The sequence below is a fragment of the Rhinatrema bivittatum genome, chromosome 3, assembly GCF_901001135.1.
Source record: "Rhinatrema bivittatum chromosome 3, aRhiBiv1.1, whole genome shotgun sequence".
Taxonomy (NCBI): domain Eukaryota; kingdom Metazoa; phylum Chordata; class Amphibia; order Gymnophiona; family Rhinatrematidae; genus Rhinatrema; species Rhinatrema bivittatum.
In genome coordinates, this window is record NC_042617.1 from 142,896,329 (window position 1) to 142,915,613 (window position 19,285).

At 44.1% G+C, this 19,285-nt stretch overlaps 1 protein-coding gene and 1 long non-coding RNA gene across 4 annotated transcripts in view; one reads left to right on the forward strand and one right to left on the reverse strand.

Moving 5' to 3' along the window:
* RIN2 (Ras and Rab interactor 2) overlaps window positions 1-19,285 on the reverse strand; it is a 321,661-nt gene that overhangs the window by 57,132 nt on the left and 245,244 nt on the right. The window lies entirely within an intron of this gene.
* LOC115087076 overlaps window positions 1-19,285 on the forward strand; it is a 34,452-nt gene that overhangs the window by 11,269 nt on the left and 3,898 nt on the right. The gene's annotated exons all lie outside the window — the stretch shown is intronic.

Here is a 19,285-nt window from a genome sequence, read left to right on the forward strand (position 1 = left end):
AAACTTATCCAAACCTTTTTTAAAACCAGCTACACTAACTGCACTAACCACATCCTCTGGCAACAAATTCCAGAGCTTAATTGTGCATTGAGTGAAAAAGAAGATTGATGAGGTCAGTGGGGTGGAGGAGTGGAGAGAGAAGGAAGGTGATGTTGCCAGGAGGTGAAGGAAAGGTAAGATGATGATGATGATGATGATGATGCAAGACAGTGAAGGAGGGGGCAAGTGATGCCAGGGAGTGAAGAGAAAGGGAAATGAACGTGATTGGCATGGGGAGTGGAGGGGGAGGGAAGAGAAAGCAATGATGCCCGGGGATGGAAAGAGAGGGAAATTGATGATGCCAGGGAGTGAGGGAGAGGGAAGGAGATGATGCCAAGGGACAGAGGAAGAGGGAAGGAGATGATGTCAGGGGGGAAAGGGAATGTGATTGATGGGGGAGGGGGGGTGAAGGTAGAGGGAAGGTGATCATGATGCAACAGGGTGGGGAAGAGGTGGTTGAAGGTGGTGATAATGCCTAGGGATAGGGAAGATGAATGGACAGAGAAGGAAGGTGATGGAGAGGCAAGGTTGGGGGAAGAGGTGGTGGGTGAAGGAAGGTGTTGATGCCAGAGGGTGGGGGGAGAGAGATAGAAGGAAAGGGAAGGTGGTGGTGATGATGATTCCAGAGGTGAGGAGTTGGAGAGAGAAGGTGATGTTGATGCCAGGAAATGAGGGAAAGGGAAGATGATAATACGAGGAGGAAGGAAGATAATGATAATGCCAGGGGCATGGGGGGATAGAGAAGGAAAGAAGAAGATGATGCCAGGGGAGAGACATGATTATGATGCTGGGGGAAGAGGGAAAGGAGAAGATGATGATGCCAAAGGGTGCAGGGGAGAGGGAAGAGAAGAGAAGAGAAAGTGATGATGGGGAAGTAGATGGTGTGCCCCAAAACAAAAAAGGTTGGGAACCACTGCTGAAGATTGTTGGACCTCAGTCAGGCCATCTGGTGTACTCCAATGGCCACTGCCACTGTGACAAAGGACTGTTACACACTGACCAGATGAGGTGCTACTCACATTCTTCAGCATCTAAGAGAGCCTGGTGATATCTCTCCTGTTCCCCATCCAGTGATTCCCCAAGAGGCTTCAGCTTATTGATGCAGTCACATAAGTACTGCACCATATAAAGCTGGTGTTCTAGAAACCTTTCTTCCTGAAGCTGTCAGTAACCTGGAGTTCTTACCAATTGGTGTGTTAGAAAATATCTGGGTCTATTTAGCCTGCTTCACAGCAGTCTCAGAAGCGTAGTGAGGGTCTCCGGTGCCCGGGGGCCAATTATTATTTATTTATTAAAATAGTATATTCCGCAACTTCCTTGCACAAAGTGTTCAGGGGCTCCCATTTTCTCTCCCTCCCATCATCCAGCAGTGCATCACCACACGGCACCACTGCGCGGGGTCTCTTCACTGGGAAGGGCCGGGAACCCCGCCAGCATGTCACCACAGGGTGCCGCCATGCAGGCACAGTGCTAACTTTTCTGCAGCCCTGACAAATAATTACTGGGCCGGCCCCTCCTCATTCTCTCTCTCTTTTTTTAAACATTTAATTAGTATTCTTTTTTTTAAATAGGGCCAGTGCAAGGGTATTAGGCACTCTAAGTGAATTTTACAGCTTTGTGCCCAGCATTCCCCCTACCATGGCCCTCTCCACACACAATTTCAAATTATGCATTTATAATAAAAGATTTTACATGAAAAATACACACACTCAGACTTTTGAAGTAAAAATATCACAACAGCATGTAGATTATATTTACAATTAGAGATGTGGTGTCAACCAGAAAACCCTGCATAATAGCCAAAACGACCCTTGTAACACATATGGTATCAGGACTATTGTAATGTATATTGGGTGTGGGCTTGGTCTTCAGAAAGTCACGAGCAAACTAAAATACAAATACAATATAATAAGCCTCTCATTCCAAAACAGCACTAACCACCAACACTCAAACAATTATAATCTTATGAAAACATGAGCCTGCAAACATTACACTAGGCCCTAAAACACCAATATACCTCCTATTAGGAAAACAAAACAAACCAAGCTTCTATAGATCCCTACACAGAAATGACACATTAGCAGAATACTTAACTCCAGTTACACATGCAGAACACACATAGACCCTCAACAAATACAGAATAAAGAGATCATAAAGTAGTACCTCAAATGTGCAGACAAAAACTGAATTATAAACCATAACAGGCCAGACTATATGCAGTGCAACAATGGAAAAACAGAAACATTACAATTCCTCATAAAAGCAAGTTTGCTTACCTTAAACGGTGTTTCCGTAGATAGCAGGATGAATTAGCCATGCTGTCATGGAAACTGTTCATCAGGCCCGGGAGGCGGAGCTTCCACAGTAGAATACAGAGCTTTGCTCTGTGCATCTGCGCGTGCCTTCCCACACAGAAGAACTGATTCGCCTCAGTCTGTAATTATGTAGAACAAGTGTGATAGGACTATCCAGGGAGGTGGGAGGGTCAGCATGGCTAATTCATCCTGCTATCTACGGAAACACTGTTTACAGTAAGCAAACTTGCTTTTTCCCGTTGATAGCAGGGCTGAATTAGCCATGCTGTCATGGGAGTACTAAGCTCCAGATCATGCTAAAGAGGTGTTTCACCATGTTATATTCTTGTATTTTTTTTTTTTTTGCGTGATCCCATCGGTGGATAGTTCTAGTAATCTATGAGGTCAGAGTATGCAGGACTGCTGTCCCCACCTTGGCATCTTCTCATGCAATAATGTGATGTGAAGGTATGTAAGAATGACCAAGTTGCTGCCTTACAAATGTCCACTGGCGGCACGAGGCAGAGATGCGCTATGGAGGATGTCATCACTCGTACCTGGTAGACGTTCGGAGTAGATTCAAGAGGTAAATTCTTCTTTTGGTAACAGAATTGAATGCATTGAGCAATCCAACTAGATATTGTCTGTTTTGTGACTGGAAGTCTGGGTGCATTTGGGTTAAATGAAAGGAAGAGCTGAGAGGCTCGAGAAGTGGAATGCGTTCTGGTTTTGTAGCATGCTAACGCTCTTTTACAGTCCAAGGAGTGCAACAATTTTTGTCGGTCATCTTGATGAGGCTTAGGGAAGAAAATTGGTAGTTCTATGGATTGGTTTAAATGAAAATGTGATACCACTTTCGGAAGGAAGGAAGGATGGGTACGAAGTACTACCTTATTATGGTAAAATTTTAGGTAAGGACTATAATGAACCAACGCTTGAAGTTCGCTGACTCTACACGCTGACGTTACTGCGATCAAGAATACCACTTTCCATGTGAGGTATTTCATATGTGCTGATTCCATGGGTTCGAATGGAGGTAGCATAAGTTGTTCCAGTATGACATTGAGATTCCATGGAATTGGCAGTTTAACTAAAGGAGGACTTAAGTGAATGAGTCCTTTGAGAAATCTCGAGACGAGCGGATGGACAGAAATTGGTTGTCCTCTGTGCGGTCTATGGTAGGCTGCAATAGTGTTGAGATGTACCCTAATCGAGGAAGTTGCTAGCCCTGCGACATATAAGGAATGCAGATAGTCCAATAAAAGTTCAGGTGTACAGTCCAGGGGGGGCAACCCTTGGGAAGAACACCAGGCTGAGTATCTTTTCCATTTAAACCCATAGTTTCTACGTGTAGATGATTTCCTTGAATACAAGAGGATTTCCTGTGCTTCTACTGAAATACCTCTTTCTGATAATAGGAGCCGTTCAATCTCCGTGCTGTTGGGAGAAGGGATGCATGCATCGGGTGAAAAAGGGTTCCTCCGTCTTGCGCTAGAAGGTCTTCTTGATTCGGCAGAGTCATGGGTTCTTCTATTGAAAGATTGAGAAGATAGGTGTACCATGGCTGTCTGGGCCACGCTGGTGCTATCAAAATGAGTTGAGCTGCATCTTGTATGCATTTCTGAATCGTCCTTGTGATGAGAGGTATTGGAGGGAAAGCATACATTAGTGGTTCCATCCACGGTATTAGGAATGCGTTTTGTGCGATTCTCAGTCTACTGCTCCACACTGAGCAGAAGTGAGGAACCTTTGCATTGTCTTCTGTGGTGAAGAGGTCCATTGCTGGCCATCCCCACGTGTTGAAAATTTCTTGCGCAACTGTCTGAGGATAAAAGATTCGGCTCAATCTGTCCGCTCTCGTGTTGATTACTCCTGGAAGGTAGGATGCTTGAACTGTTATGCAGTGGCGGTGAGCATGTTCCAGAATCTGTATCGTTTCTTTGCAAAGATTCCAAGAACCGGACCCTCCTTGTTTGTTTAGATAGAACATAGATACTTGGTTGTCTGTATACACCATGACTCGATGTCCTCGTAGGTGAGGGAGGAACGTGTGTAGTGCATTCTTTACTGCACAGAGTTCTAAGAGATTGATCTGAAGGTTTTGTTCTGGAATGGACCACAATCCTTGTGTTTGTAGCTGATCCAGGTGTGCTCCCCACCCCTTGCGAGAAGCATCGGTGGTCAGGATGATATTGTGTGAAGGCGGATTGAACAACGCTCCCTTGATGAGTGTTCGCTTTTGTAACCACCAGTCTATGTCCCTTATCATCTCGGAAGTAAGGGTTATCTTGGTGAATAGCGGTTGCGAGTATTGCTTCCACTGTCTCTTCAAACCCCATTGTAACCTTCGCATGGGCAACCTGGTGTTTGGGACTGTGAATATGGCTGCTGCCATGTGTCCCAAGACTGTCAGCACCTGACGTGCTATGGGCTTTGGAGTGGAATGGAGGCATCATAGGAGACGGTGCATTTCCATAGCTCTGTCCCTTGGTAAGAAAATCCTGCTCTGCAAGGTATCCAGGCGAGCTCCAATGAACTGAAGTACCTGTGTGGGTATGAGTGTGGATTTTGTGTAGTTGACTATTAGCCCTAACTGGTCCAAACATTGAATTGTTTGTTGTAGTTATTACTGCAGCATCCCTGGGGTGGATGCTACTAGAAGCCAATTGTCCAGATAGGGGAATATGTGGATCCCTAGTTTCCGTAAATGAGCCACCACCACTGCCATACACTTCGTGAAAACTCTGGGGGCTGCTGAGAGCCCAAAAGGGAGTACTTGGTACTGATAATGGTTGTCCTGGTATTGGAAAGACAGGTAACGCCAGGAAGAAGGATTGATTGGTATGTGAGTATAAGCATCCTTTAGGTCTATGGAACACATCCATTTGTTTGGTTGAAGAAGTGCTAGGATGTTCTTTAAGGACACCATTTTGAATTTCTCTTTGAGCAGGTGCTTATTCAACTCCCTGAGGTCCAGAATTGATCTCTGGCCCCCTGTTTTCTTGGGAATTAGGAAGTAAAGTGAATAAAACTTCCTGTGTCGGGCATGAGGTGGAATTAAACGGATTGCCCGTTGTTGCTGAAGAGATAAGATTTTCTTCAATAATTGGGGTTGATGCTTTGAAAACCCCTTTTTTTGGACGGTGAGGGAGATGTTTCATTGCAAACTGTAACTGGTATCCTTTCTCTACTATTTCTAAAACCCATTGATCGGTTGTTATCAATCTCCATTCCTGTAGACGGGATGATATTCTGCCTGGAGGATGTAACTGTAGTGGTGGTGGAGTTATTATTAAAAAGAGGACTGTGTCTTGGTGGATGACGCAGTTTGTTGGTTTTGCTGGCGTGGAGCCCTTGGGCATCCCCTTCTATTTTGTTGTTGTTGTGAACTGCGCTTTGGCTGAGTATACATTTGGGGATGATATGAAGAGTATTGCCTAAACGGTCTACGTTGGTAAGGGGGTTTTCACATTGGTGTAAAGAATCTATGTTGCGGCTGATACATGGATGGTTGTGTTAAAGACTGAACCGCTATCGCCTGATCTTTTAGATTGGCCACCGTTTCTTGAAATTTGTCACCAAACAGATTGTCTGCTTTGCAGGGTAAATTCGCCAATTTGGTGTGCACATCTTCGCTTATAGCGCTGGAGAGTAGCCATGCTAGCCTTCGAGCTGCAATCACGGATGCGGAAATGCGAGATGAAGATTCAAAGACTTCATAAACTGTACGAAGGAGGTGGCGGATGCCCCCTCCAAATTCTGCACTGGATGATTTATGTTGAGTATAGGATTTTCTGACCCAGGGAGTGCGCTCTTTATTGTTTGTAGACATTCAAATAAATATTGAACAATATAGAATTGATGTGTCTGGATTCAAGCCGACAACATTGCTCCCTGGAACGATTTTCGTGCAAATTCATCCAGCAATCTCTGTTCCCTCCCTGGAGGTACTGACGCATGCAATCTGTGCAGGCTACCATTCAAACACACACAAACCCTCCCCAGGCAGGCTACCATTCAAACACACACAAACCCTCCCCCAGGCAGGCTATCATTCACATACACACACACACACACCCACACAGACAAACACAGGTAGGCTCCCCACTGGGAACAAAAGGGGGAGCCTTTTCTGCTGCTGTTCCTCGCTCATGTGCCTGCCCATGGAATCCAAACTCACGGAACTAGTACACCCTCGATGCTGATCTTACGATGCATGAGATCAGCATAGAGCACTTACTGGCCACACAGGTTTTGAATGCCACAGGGCCGGAACATGTGAGGAATAGGAGAGCGGGCACCTTCCAATGAGGGTTTTTTTTTCCTTCAACTGCAGACCTCCCGGTCCTACTCCTCTTCTCGGCTGCCAATTTCATGGGTCCACCGACAGCCTCGTGGGCCTGCTCCATTTCTTGGCCGCTGGTGGGATGGGGTCCACCAGGGGCCTCGTGGGCCTCTTTCTCATTTCAGCCACTGCTCCTCTGGATGTGCACGCCCGACATGTCCATTGCGGCCCTGTAGGGCCTCTTGTCTTAGGCCGCCAGCAGTGATGATTGGGTGGGCTTGAGCCCAAAGTGGGAGTGCCAAGGTCCACCCATCCCTATGCTACTGGATGGAATCCCCTGCTCCCAGGCACCCCTATAGTCTGGTGCCTGGGGTCCTTGCCCCCGCCCTTGCTACACCACTGCTGACTCCACCCCCACCACTGACTGGTGGGGCAGCTCGACTACTTCAAAACCAAAGGCCTGCTGCACTCTGTACTTTAGATCTAGCTTCCTGACCTCTAAGAGGGGAGCAGGAAGCTGAACTATCCAACATTTTTGTTTGCAGGTCCTGTAGAATCTGATGAACCAGGATCATTGCTTGTTCATAAGGTGTTTCTAGCATCTGAAGCAGGCTGAAAACTTCCTTCTGGAGTCCTTATTCCTCTAGATGACTCCAATGTCCTTACCCAATTTTTCCAGGAATCTGGAATATGAGAGGTTTTCTGGAAGACAGGAATGATCCAGCAATTCAGGCAAGGGGTCTGAGGTAATTCCCGTAGATCCCATGATCCCGACAAAGATGGCAATCATTTCAGAAACCTCAGTCGTTTTGGAGGGGGCAGCTCCCAGGGAAGATCCTAGTCAACTGTGCCCCATGCTTCATCCTTTGAATGCTGGCCGCTGAGAAGGATGGCCTGTTTAATAAAGATGGGCTAGTTTCCTTTACTGGTGTGGAAGTGGCAGGGACTCCTCCTTGAGAGAACAAATCCAACCTCCTGGAGAGAAGAGGCCGAAGGGTGCCTTCCTTGTCAGTAACTGCTAAAGAGGTTAAAAAAAAAGTTTTTACCAGTTCTGTGGTGTGGTTCACAGACTGATATGGGACCTCCAAGTAGAGGCCTCTTCCTGGGTAACCTGGGTTAGGGGTTGAATGGGGACTAAAGGCACTATGGAGCAGATAAGAACTGGGGTTTCTAGATGCAGTCTGGGCTGGATAATCCTTGCAGATGATGCTAATGGAGCCCTGGAGAGTCTGACATCTGGAAACAGTAAGCAAGATGGTGATAACTGCGCCAAAAATGAGGATGGCACCTGAAAAATATCCCTATTGGGGCCCACTGGAGCCAAGGTCATTGTTGGCATCAACTGCTTCACAACCCTCTGTGCTGGTAGTCAGTGCGTCAACTGTGCCAATGATTTCTGCACCACTGGTGTTGACTGGGCAGAATGGTGCTTCTTCAGCATTGCTGAGCCTCGAGGAGAAAAAAAGGCTCAGGAATGTACCAGGTCCTGTGCTTAGCACTTCCGCCTCTTGCTCAGCTCTGGGGTTGTGGTGGATCTGAAGTCTGGTACTGTAGGAGGGGAAGCCCTTTCAGAGGAACCTCAGCTCAACTCAACATGGAGGGAGCCAGAAGAGGAATGGCTCCATCTAAAAACCTACCTGTGGAGCTCCTCTATCTTACAAACCCAGTTCTGCTGAGATCTAAGGGTCATCCGCCCACAGTAATAACAACTGGTGGAGTCGTGGTCAAGTCCCAGACACTTATAAACAGATGTGGCCATTGGTGATGGACATCTTACGGCTACAGACATAGTCCTTGAAGCCACTGTGTGTAGCCTTTCTGGAACTGAACATCCCAACCCTCCTCCTTCTTTAGGTTTTATATTTTCTTTTTTTTTGAAACACTGAAAAGTGCGGTTGAGTGGCTGCTGAGGCAGCGAGGTAAAAAGGAAATACAGCAATTGCTAAAATCTAAAAAGAAAACGACTAAGAGAGAGAGAAGGTACATGTCCATGCGGAAGTTCGGACCAAAAAAAAAAAAAAAAGGGCTCATGCAGTGCATGCATGAACTCCCACCCATGCTCAGCAATAAAACTTTTCTGAGCTACAAAGAAGGGTCCATTCAGCACTGTCGGATGACATCACCTACATGTCATGGCTACTTCAGCCCTTCTTGTTGATACTACTATCTCACTGTGAGGCCATATTTCAAATAGTAATGGGATGTAAATGTGTGGATTGAATTCCACATCATTGCCTTGCAAATCCCATCAATGGAGACAGACCTTAAATAAGCAACCAATGAAAAAATGACCCTAGCATTATGGGCTCTGAAATTCCACTCTAAGGTTAAAGACAGGAAACAGAGAGTAGGATTAAATGGTCAATTTTCCCAGTGGAAAAGGGTAAACAGTGGAGTGCCTCAGGGATCTGTACTTGGACCGGTGCTTTTCAATACATTTATAAATGATATGGAAAGGAACGAGCGAGGTTATCAAATTTGCAGATGATACAAAATTATTCAGAGTAGTTAAATCACAAGCGGATTGTGATACATTACAGGAGGACCTTGCGAAACTGGAAGATTGGGCATCCATATGGCAGATGAAATTTAATGTGGACAAGTGCAAGGTGTTGCCTATAGGGAAAAATACTCCTTGCTGTAGTTACATGATGTTAGGTTCCATATTAGGAGTTACCACACAGGAAAAAGATTTAGGCATCATAGTGGATAATACTTTGAAAACGTCGGCACAGTGTGCTGCAGCAGTCAAAAAAGTAAACAGAATGTTAGGAATTATTAGGAAGGGAATGGTTAACAAAACTGAAAATGTCATATTGCCTCTGTATTGCTCCATGGTGAGACCGCACCTTGAATACTGTGTACAATTCTGGTTGCCGTATCTCAAAAAAGATATAGCTGCAATGGAAAAGGTACAGAGAAGGGCAACCAAAATGATAAAGGGGATGGAACAACTCCCCTATGAGGAAAGGCTGAAGCTGTTAGGGCTGTTCAGCTTGGAGAAGTGACGGCTGAGGGGGGATATGATAGAGATCTTTAAAATCATGAGCGGTCTTGAACGAGTAGATGTTAATCGGTTATTTACACTTTCGGATAATAGAAGGACTAGGGAGCACTCCATGAAGTTAGCAAGTAACACATTTAAGACTAATTGGAGAAAATTCTTTTTCACTCAATGCACTATTAAGCTCTGGAATTTGTTGCCAGAGGATGTGGTTAGTGCAGTTAGTGTAGCTGGGTTCAAAAAAGGTTTGGATATGTTCTTGGAGAAGAAGTCCATTAACTGCTATTAATAAAGTTGATTTAGGGAATGGCCTCTGCTATTACTGGCATCAGTAGCATGGGATCTTCTTGGTGTTTGGGTACTTGCCAGGTTCTTGTGGCCTGGCTTGGCCTCTGTTGGAAACAGGATGCTGGGCTTGATGGACCCTTGGTCTGACCCAGCATGGCAATTTCTTATGTTCTTATGTAAGATCAGACCTGCCTGGGCAGAACAGAAAGCAATGCAATCTGCTTTCCAATTAGAAATGGTATACAGTGTCACTGCATTGCCACGTCTGTTAGGGTCAAAAGAAACAAAAAATTGGGTGGACTTTCTATGGGCTTAAGTCCATTCCAGGTAGAAGGTGACATCTCTCTTGCATTTCACTTTCATGGAGATATGGCCTAGGGAATATGATGGAAGGACAAATGACTGATTAAAGCAGAAATCTGACACTACCTTAGGTAGGAACTTGGAATGTGTATGGAGCACCACCTATTATGATGAAACAGAGTGGAGCTCACATGTATCTAGAGCACAGCTTTCCAAACTTTTCATGTTGGTGACACACTTTTTAGACAAACATAATTTCACGACACGGTAATTCAGTCTACTAGTAAACCAGAGGTTAAAGGTTAAACGAACGAAACATATTTCGACAATGTATGTATGTTTCCTTAAATATATACATAAATAAAATGTTTCACGACACAACCTATCTCATGAAAACCTTAAATTTATATTAAAAATATATATTCCAAGATTCATGTTATTGTTATAATTTATGAGAAACAATAATAAAACAAATTGTCTGTCCCCCACACACTCATCTCTCTCCTCCCCCCAGCACATGTCTGGCCCCCACACACTCATATCTCTCCCCCTCAAGCACATGTCTGTCCCCCCAGCACGTTTGCCCCCCACTCACTCATCTCTCTCCCCCCAGCACATGTCTGGCCCCCACACTCATGTACCTCGTCTTTTTGATTGTTGCCAGTTAAGTGCTTCACTCCCTTCCATGATCACCAGACACTGCTGCTTGCAGTCAGCACTCCTCATGGCCAGGCCTCATCGGCAGCAGCAGCCAATGCAAGGATGGCTGGGCTCATTCCACCCACCAAGCCCCCCAAAAAAACGCGATTGACAGCAAAAATCACCCAATAATAAGCAACCCATAAACTGAAAAAAAAAGTGAATCTCTAGAAAAAAAAAAGCCCAAACTCGCATCAGAGTTGACCGGGCTTGCGCGACACACCTGCACACTGCAGGCGACACACTAACGTGTCCCGACACACAGTTTGGAAAACTCTGATCTAGAGGTTCAAAGGGGGCTTTCATCTGCCGGGTAAAAACTGCAGTGTTGTCCCATGACTCTGCAGAAAGCCTGATGGGAAGATTCACTTAAAGTGAGCCCTGTATGAATCTCACAACTACAGTCTGTTCAGAAATGGGATTTCTTTCTACGTACTCATGGTAAATGCCAACTGCACTGAGGTGAATCTTAACGAGTTGCTTTTTAGGCCAGAGTCTGTAAAATGTAGAATATATTCAGATTTTGTTTGGGACAAAAGTCGACATCTATGGTCTTGCCCTCAAACCAGATGATAAACCTCCTCTACTTAAACCTTTAAAATGTTTTGGTAGATTCCTTTCTAGGATTGTAGACACCTTTTCAGAAAAACTAAGAGATTGTATTATGTTTCTCACAACATCCAGGCTGTGAGGGCCAGAGTTTGAATGTTGGAGTGGAGCAGCTTTCCCTGGTTCTGTGTTTGAGACGTTAGGTTCAGATTGGATTCAGATAGTTAATGATGAACCCCAGTGACTGCAGCACACAGATGTGCTCTACAGGGATTCATTTATTCCTGCCCAAGATGTGATCTTGACCAGCCAATCATCCATATAAGGCAGCACATGAACTTCTAGCTTATGCAGATATGATGCAATGATTTCAAGACATTGTTTATACTTGTAGTGCTAAGGCCAGGCCAAAAGGCAAAACATAGTACTAGAGGTGGTGGTTCCCTATAACAAATCTCAGATAAATCCACATAAAAATATACCTAGTTACAGGAAGTTATTTTTCCTTTAGATCCACAGAACATAGCAAGCTTCTTTTGTTTAGAGAAGGAATTACAGGGTAACCATCTTAACATTTTCCTTTTTCAAGAATCTGTTCAAGGCCATTAAGCCAAGGATAGGATGGAATCAACTTATCTTTTCTGAAGACCAGAAGTACCCAAAGTAAAATCTGGCACCATTTTTAAGGGATATCAGAGGGGCAGGAGGTGAGTGAGCATCCCTCATCTCTTTTACTAACTAGGACCCTCATGAAAGGGGTAAGTGGGGTCCAGGGTTGTTCCCAGCCCCCGTTCTTTTTCTTGTAGGGGATGAGGAGCCCTTGTAAGGCCTCAATTTGCAGGGACCTAATTTGACTGCCAAAGTTTGGCCATCACCAACTTTGGCTGTCACCTTACGCCCCTACCAAATAAATACACAATCCTGGGAATACATAGATGGATCCTCTGTGTTGGAGTAGCTGAAAGGTCTACATGTGTACGAAGCCGGTGGAAGCACTAGGTGGCCATTAGAGCACCATAAGTTTGGGGGTGGCATTCTAGTGCTTTCACCAGCCCTGCTCAGGATTTGAGAAAAATGCTCCAATTGTCCCGAATGGCAGGGCTGTGGTAATTAGGCGTTCTTCTTCTTACTGCTCGCAAGAGCCAGAAGAGAAAATAGGTCATGGGCACATGCAGGCAAGAAGGAAGTGGCCCTCTCGCATATCCAGAAGGAGCAGGAAACCTGGGTACTGGAAGGCCGGAAGAAAATAGCCCCTCCTGGTGGAAAAGGAGTACCTACCGGGTCCCACCACCAAAAAAAGAGCAGTAGCAACCACCAGGCTGCACAGCCAAAAAGAAAACAAGCAGTGTCGGCACTCAACAGGCCTTCTCAATGGAAGATCACAGGCGCTGGGTCGTGCAGTCATAGATGAGCAGGAGCATCTACTGGGTCTGTGCGGCCAAAGACAAGCACAAGGGACGAGCCCTGCTGCTGATCAAAGAACTGGAGCAACCACCGAGCTTTGCGGCCAAGCAGGAGAAGCAGCAGCTAGGGATGTGCGGCTGAAGAGAGAAGCACACTCAGCTCCACCACGGGGAAAGAGAGAAGATGCCACTGGGCCCCAAGGAACAGTTTGTTGCTGCCTGCACTTTCTATGGGGGATTGAGAATGAGAAGGAGTGAGTGAGTGAGTGAGTGAGTGAGTGTGAATGTGTGAGCATTATGAAAGAGAAGTGTGTATGTTAGAGTAAGAAAGACGACTGAGGGGGGATATGATAGAGGTGTTTAAAATCATGAGAGGTCTAGAACAGGTAGATGTGAATCGGTTATTTACTCTTTCGGATAGTAGAAAGACTAGGGGGCACTCCATGAAGTTAGCATGTGGCACATTTAAAACTAATCGGAGAAAGTTCTTTTTTACTCAACGCACAATTAAACTCTGGAATTTGTTGCCAGAGGATGTGGTCAGTGCAGTTAGTATAGCTGTGTTTAAAAAGGATTGGATAAGTTCTTGGAGGAGAAGTCCATTACCTGCTATTAAGTTCACTTAGAGAATAGCCACTGCCATTAGCAATGGTAACATGGAATAGACTTAGTTTTTGGGTACTTGCCAGGTTCTTATGACCGGGATTGGCCACTGTTGGAAACAGGATGCTGGGCTTGATGGACCCTTGGTCTGACCGAACATGTTCTTATATTCCTGTTTTCTATTGTTGCACTGCATATAGAGTCTGGTTTATTGCGGATTCCAGTTTAGTTTTTGTCTGTATGTTTCTATTTATCCTTTATGATTTCTTTATTCTCTATTTGGGGAGGGTCTGTCTGTATTCTAAATATGTGACCGAGGTGAGATATTCTGCTGGCATGTAGTTTCTGTTTAGGGTTCTATAGCATCCTGGCTTATTCTGTTTTCCTAATAAGAGGATGACGTCATCCCTCCAGATCCTGGTGTAATATTTGGAATGTTGCCTTTTCATAGGAAGGGTTGTTTGAGTGTTGGCAGTTAGTGCTGTTTGGATATAGGAGGTTTACTATACTGTAATTGTAATTCCATTTACTCATGGCTTTCTGAGGGCCAAGCCCATACCCAGCATGTGTTACAAAAGGCCTAATACACAATCAAAAAAGTCATTGGACTCTCAAAATAGTCTGTGGTAAAAGAGTTTATAGTAACATTTTTTATTGAATTGACTTTTTGGATTTGTGCATTAAAAAGTGTTTTCCAGTTTGGGTATATAATTGATTTGGTAGTATACAATAGACCTAATATGGGTTCCAAGTGTCTTTGCATGGTTTTCTGGTTGACACCTTAGTAGATACATACTATTTACATACTATTTATGTATGTAAATAGAATATACATACTATTTTTGTATGTAAATAAAATATACATGTTGTTGTAAGTGATATTTGTACCTCAAAATGTCCTTCTCATGTAAAATCTGTTACTATAAATGCATGAATTTTAATCATGTGTGGAGAGGTCAGAAGGGGGGGGGGGGGCGCCAGGTATAAGTTTCATCTAGGATGCCTCTTGTTACGTCTGGTCGCAGACGGCTGCAACCGCTGCTGCTCACCTCTTTCTTCACTTCCCTGACTCCGTGGGGTAGACTGGCAGCCTCAGCCAGCAGCCAACGGCCTGCCTACCATTCCCAGGCCTCCCGGGGTGGCATGGACGCTGCCAACCGCCATCTTGCTGTTGGAATCCCTTAGGCGAGCGTGAGTGGGCCAGTCTTAAGCACGTCATGGCGGGAACCTCGGGGGCGTCCCCTCCAGATGACGTGATCCCTCCAGGATATTTAAACCCGCTGGCCCTGCCTACAGACGACTTGGCAAAGAGATCCATCCTTGCTAAATCCGCCTCACTCTCAGAGGACCCTGCGTTCCAGTTCCTGCTTCCTGGCATAAGATGTCTCGGATACCCGCTCCTCGGGGGCCCTCTCCTCGTCTTGGCTATCCACTCTTTGGAGGGCCTAACGCTTGGAACTTCTGCCTACCCCATTCCTCGGGGCTTCCCTGGAACCATCGCTACTCATCTCATGAGTACCCCGCTCTGCGGTCCACTTTCAGTTCTACCGAGGACCTCTCTGGTGTACCCCACTCTGCGGGCCTTTACCAACTCTACTAAGGACTCTATTGGCATACCCCGCTCTGCGGATCACTACCGTCTCTACTGAGGACCTCCTGTGGTGTAACCCTCCCCGCGGGCCACTACCATCTCTACCGAAGACCTCTTCTGTGTACTCCGCTCCATGGACCACTACCACCTCTACTGACCTCATCGGGGTATCCTGCTCTGTGGACCATTACCAACTCTACGGAGGTATCCCCTATGGGTATCCCCCTTTCCACCGACCCTGTGTTTCTGAGTCTGTGAGACCTCCTCTCTGGCACCCCCTGCTCCGCAGGTAGTGTCACTATCTCTTTAATAAAGACTCTAGACTGATACTGTGTCTGACGTCAGCTGAGACTCCGCCTCCCGATGGTGAGGCTCATGGGGCTCCTCCCTATGGGTGGTATCACCTCTCACCTTGGCCCAGGTCCCACATTAACTAATCCTAATACCTATTACCCTTAAATCGGGCCCTGCAAGTGTAGTAGGGTTTACATGCATTCAGAAAATCTATATAGGGCAAATGGGAAAGTGTTGGTGTGACCAAACGATTTATAAACAGAAAGAGGAAGTAAATATGTGAATGTATAGAAAGCTAGATTTAGATTAGTAAGAGACAATTGTGTATGCCAAAGCCTTCTTTTTAAAAGGCAAGTGCTGTGATCCTTTCTAGAAAAAAACAGCATTGACCCTTTAAAGAAGATTTTCCTCTGGAATCATCGGCTATTTATAAAAAGTCGGAGAAGGATATTAATATTTATTTCAGTAGCATTTTCTGATAATTTTGTTGCTGTTAGCTCTATTTTTGTGCCAATGTAAAAACAGTTTTTAAATTGTCAAAGTCCATGAGGTCAATTGTGGTATAAGGGTTGTGAAATATGTAAGCATGTATGTAATTAAAGGGAACACTCCCTCCTGTAATTAATAAAATTGCATACAATAAAGCATTCAAAATTGCTAAATAACCTATGTGATTTAAATGGTTTAATGTGGAAACAAACTTATTTACACCAAATGTACCACAAAGATGTTGAAAGTTACAATATTCCAGTACATCTGTGCAACTGAAAAAAAAAAGGGGCAATTATAATTATGTACACTGAGGCATTTTAATGACAACTTCAAGCAGAAGTTGCAAAATTTCAATTTCTGAATTACTAGTTGATTAAGCAACAACCAACAAAGAAAGAAAGGAAAAAGAAAGTGATACAAGGGGAAGCTTTTCAGATACATAATTCAGAAATGATTTCTTCAAAGTATAGGAATGAGAAATTATATTTTTTATGTTCTCTTTAAGTGTGGAGGGCTCAGTTAAGGCAGAGAATACATTGGAAGATGTAGATGGATAATGTATAAGACTGAATTCATAAGGGGAGAACTCTTTGTTCATAATATAGATGAACGACAACAATATGAAAGCCAAATTAAACTATTTTAAGTCTAATCTTCTGCTTCCAACTGTCCCTCCCCCCACCACCTCCATCTTTTTGTTCTAATTTCCCACATTTTGCTCCTCCCTCACTCCTTTCACAGCCACATGCCCTCCTCAGCATCCCATGTGCCAACCAAGCTACATTCCATTTCCATGACATTTCCTTACCCACACCCTTACTGTGGAATAAGTTGCACCCTGATACAGAAAACTCTCTCTCTCTCTCTGCTAATCTTCAAGTCCAGGCTCAAAACCCATGTTTTCAAATTGACCTTTCCCTCATGCTACAATTTTGTGCTCATTGTACCTTTGGCACATGTCCCTTAAATTATGTGCCAATTAGTAGATTCTATCCCTGTTATATTTTGTCACACTTTTTGTCACACATATTGGAGCTGAGAAGAAATTGTACTGTATTCCATGTATTAGAAAAGGCAGAAGAAAAGCTGAACAAGTGATGACATAGTTAAAAGGTGAGGTGAAAGAGGCTATTTTAGCCAAAAGAACTTTTCAAAAATTGGAAAAAAAGATCCAGTTGAGGAAAACAGGAAAAGCATAAGCATTGGCGAGTTAGATATAAAACACTGATACAGCAGGGAAAAAGACAATTTGAAATGAAGCTGGCAAAAAGTAATAATAAAACTATTTAAAAATAATATCTGAAGTAGGAAGCCTGTGAGGGAGTTGGTGGGACCGTTAGATGATCGAGAGGTAAAAGGGGCACCCAGGGAACACAAGGCCATAGCGGAAAGACTAAATTAATTATTTGCTTCGGCATTTACTGAAGAGGATGTTGAGAAGATACCTGTGCGGGAAATGGTACTTAATTGTGATGGTTCAGGAAAACTAACAAATTACAGTGAACCTAGATGATGTAATAGGAAAGACTGAAAAGCTAGAGTAACAAATCACTTGGACCAGATGGTTTACACCCCAGAGTTCTGAAACAACTTAAAATGAAATTGCAGATATTTTACTAGTAATTTGTAACCTATCATTAATATCATCTACTGTACCTGAAGACTGGAGGGTGGCCAATGTGATGCCAATCTTTAAAAGGGTTCCAGAGGTGATCTGGGATCAGGGAGCCTGACGTCAGTGCTGGGGAAAATCATAGAAACTACTCTAAAGAATAAAATCACAGAACATATAGATGGGCATGGTTTTACAGGACACAGCCAGCATGGATTTACACAAGGTAAGTCTTACCTCACCAATCTGCTACATATTTTCAAGAGGTTAAACATATGGATTATTATGATCCAGTGGTTATAGTCTATTTGGAATTTCAAAAGGTGTTTGACAAAGCCCCCCATGAAAGACTCCTGAGAAAAATAAAAAGTCATGGACTGCAAACTGATTAAAAGGTAGGAAACGAAAAGTAAATGGTCAATTTTCTCTGTGGAGGAAGGCAAACAGTGGAGTGCACTGAACTGGTGCTTTTTAATATATTTATAAATGATCTGGAAAAGGGAATAATGAATGAGATGATCACATTTGCAGATGAGAAACTACAGGAAGGTCTTGTGAGACTGGAAGATTGGGAATCCAAATGGACAAGTGCGAAGTGATGCATATAGGGAATGTGCATCACTTTGGATATTGTGGACAAGTGCAAAGTGATACATATGGGGAAAAGTAACCCACATTATAGTCACATGATGTAAAGCTCCATTGTGGACAATACTTTGAAATCTTTGGCTAGGAATATGGTGGTGCTCAAAAAAGCAAACAATGGGCCTCATTTTCCAATATCGCATGCAATACCAAAAAGGGGCGTACCTTATGCTAATAAGCATGTGTATCGCAAATTGTGATAACAGCTATGCAACACGCTCTTAGCGCAAGCTGCGCTATTAACCCAATTTGGGCTACATTGCCAGTATATATCACGGAGGAAACTCACTCCAAGATAAGATTTGGGCAATGTTCTCTCCACCTAGCTTGTTGTTACCCAGGTAGAGAGTCCATCAAGCTAGGTGGAGAGAACATTGCCCAAATCTCATCTTGGAGTGAGTTTCCTCACCCCAACCCCCTACACTCATACCTAATCCCCACCTCGAGTTACTAGGTGGGCCTCCCATAGGGATACAAATACCTGTCTAGGGAGGAGGCACTATAGCAAGGCTCGCTCTCTCTCTCTCTCACCTGCGGTAACTCCTTGGAAAATGACCCCCAATGTTAGGAATTATTAGGAAAGGAATGGAGAATAAAACGGAGAAGGGTGACCAAAATGATAATGATAAAGGGGATGGAAAGTCTCCCCTATGAGGAAAGACTAAAGAGGTTAGGGCTGTTCAGTTTGGCTGAGAGGGGATATGATAACGGTTTATAAAATCATGCATGGAATAGAAAGGGTAAGTGAGAATCTGTTATTTACTCTTTCAAATAATACAAAAACTAGGGGACACTCCATGAAGTTAGTAAGTAGCACATTTAAAACAAATCGGAGAATTTGTTTTTCAGTCAATGCATAATTAAGTTCTGGAATTCATTGCCAAACATGTGGTAACTTGCCCTGGGTTATTAAGATAAGCATGTAAACAAATTGTACAAAATAAATAAATAAAATGCCCATTATGTAAATGAATATTGCATGTCTCCAGCATTATTTGTCTACTTTATTATTAAAGAGTCAGTCTGGTGGTTCAGTGCCATGTTCAATCCCTGGGTCAGGTCTCCCATTCCCCAGCCCAGCCAGGGATGCTGCAGAGGCGGCATTCAGGTCATACTGGGGTAGGGCAACTAGCATAGCTGAGTTTAAAAAAATGTTTGGGCAAGTTCTTCGAGGAAAGATCCAT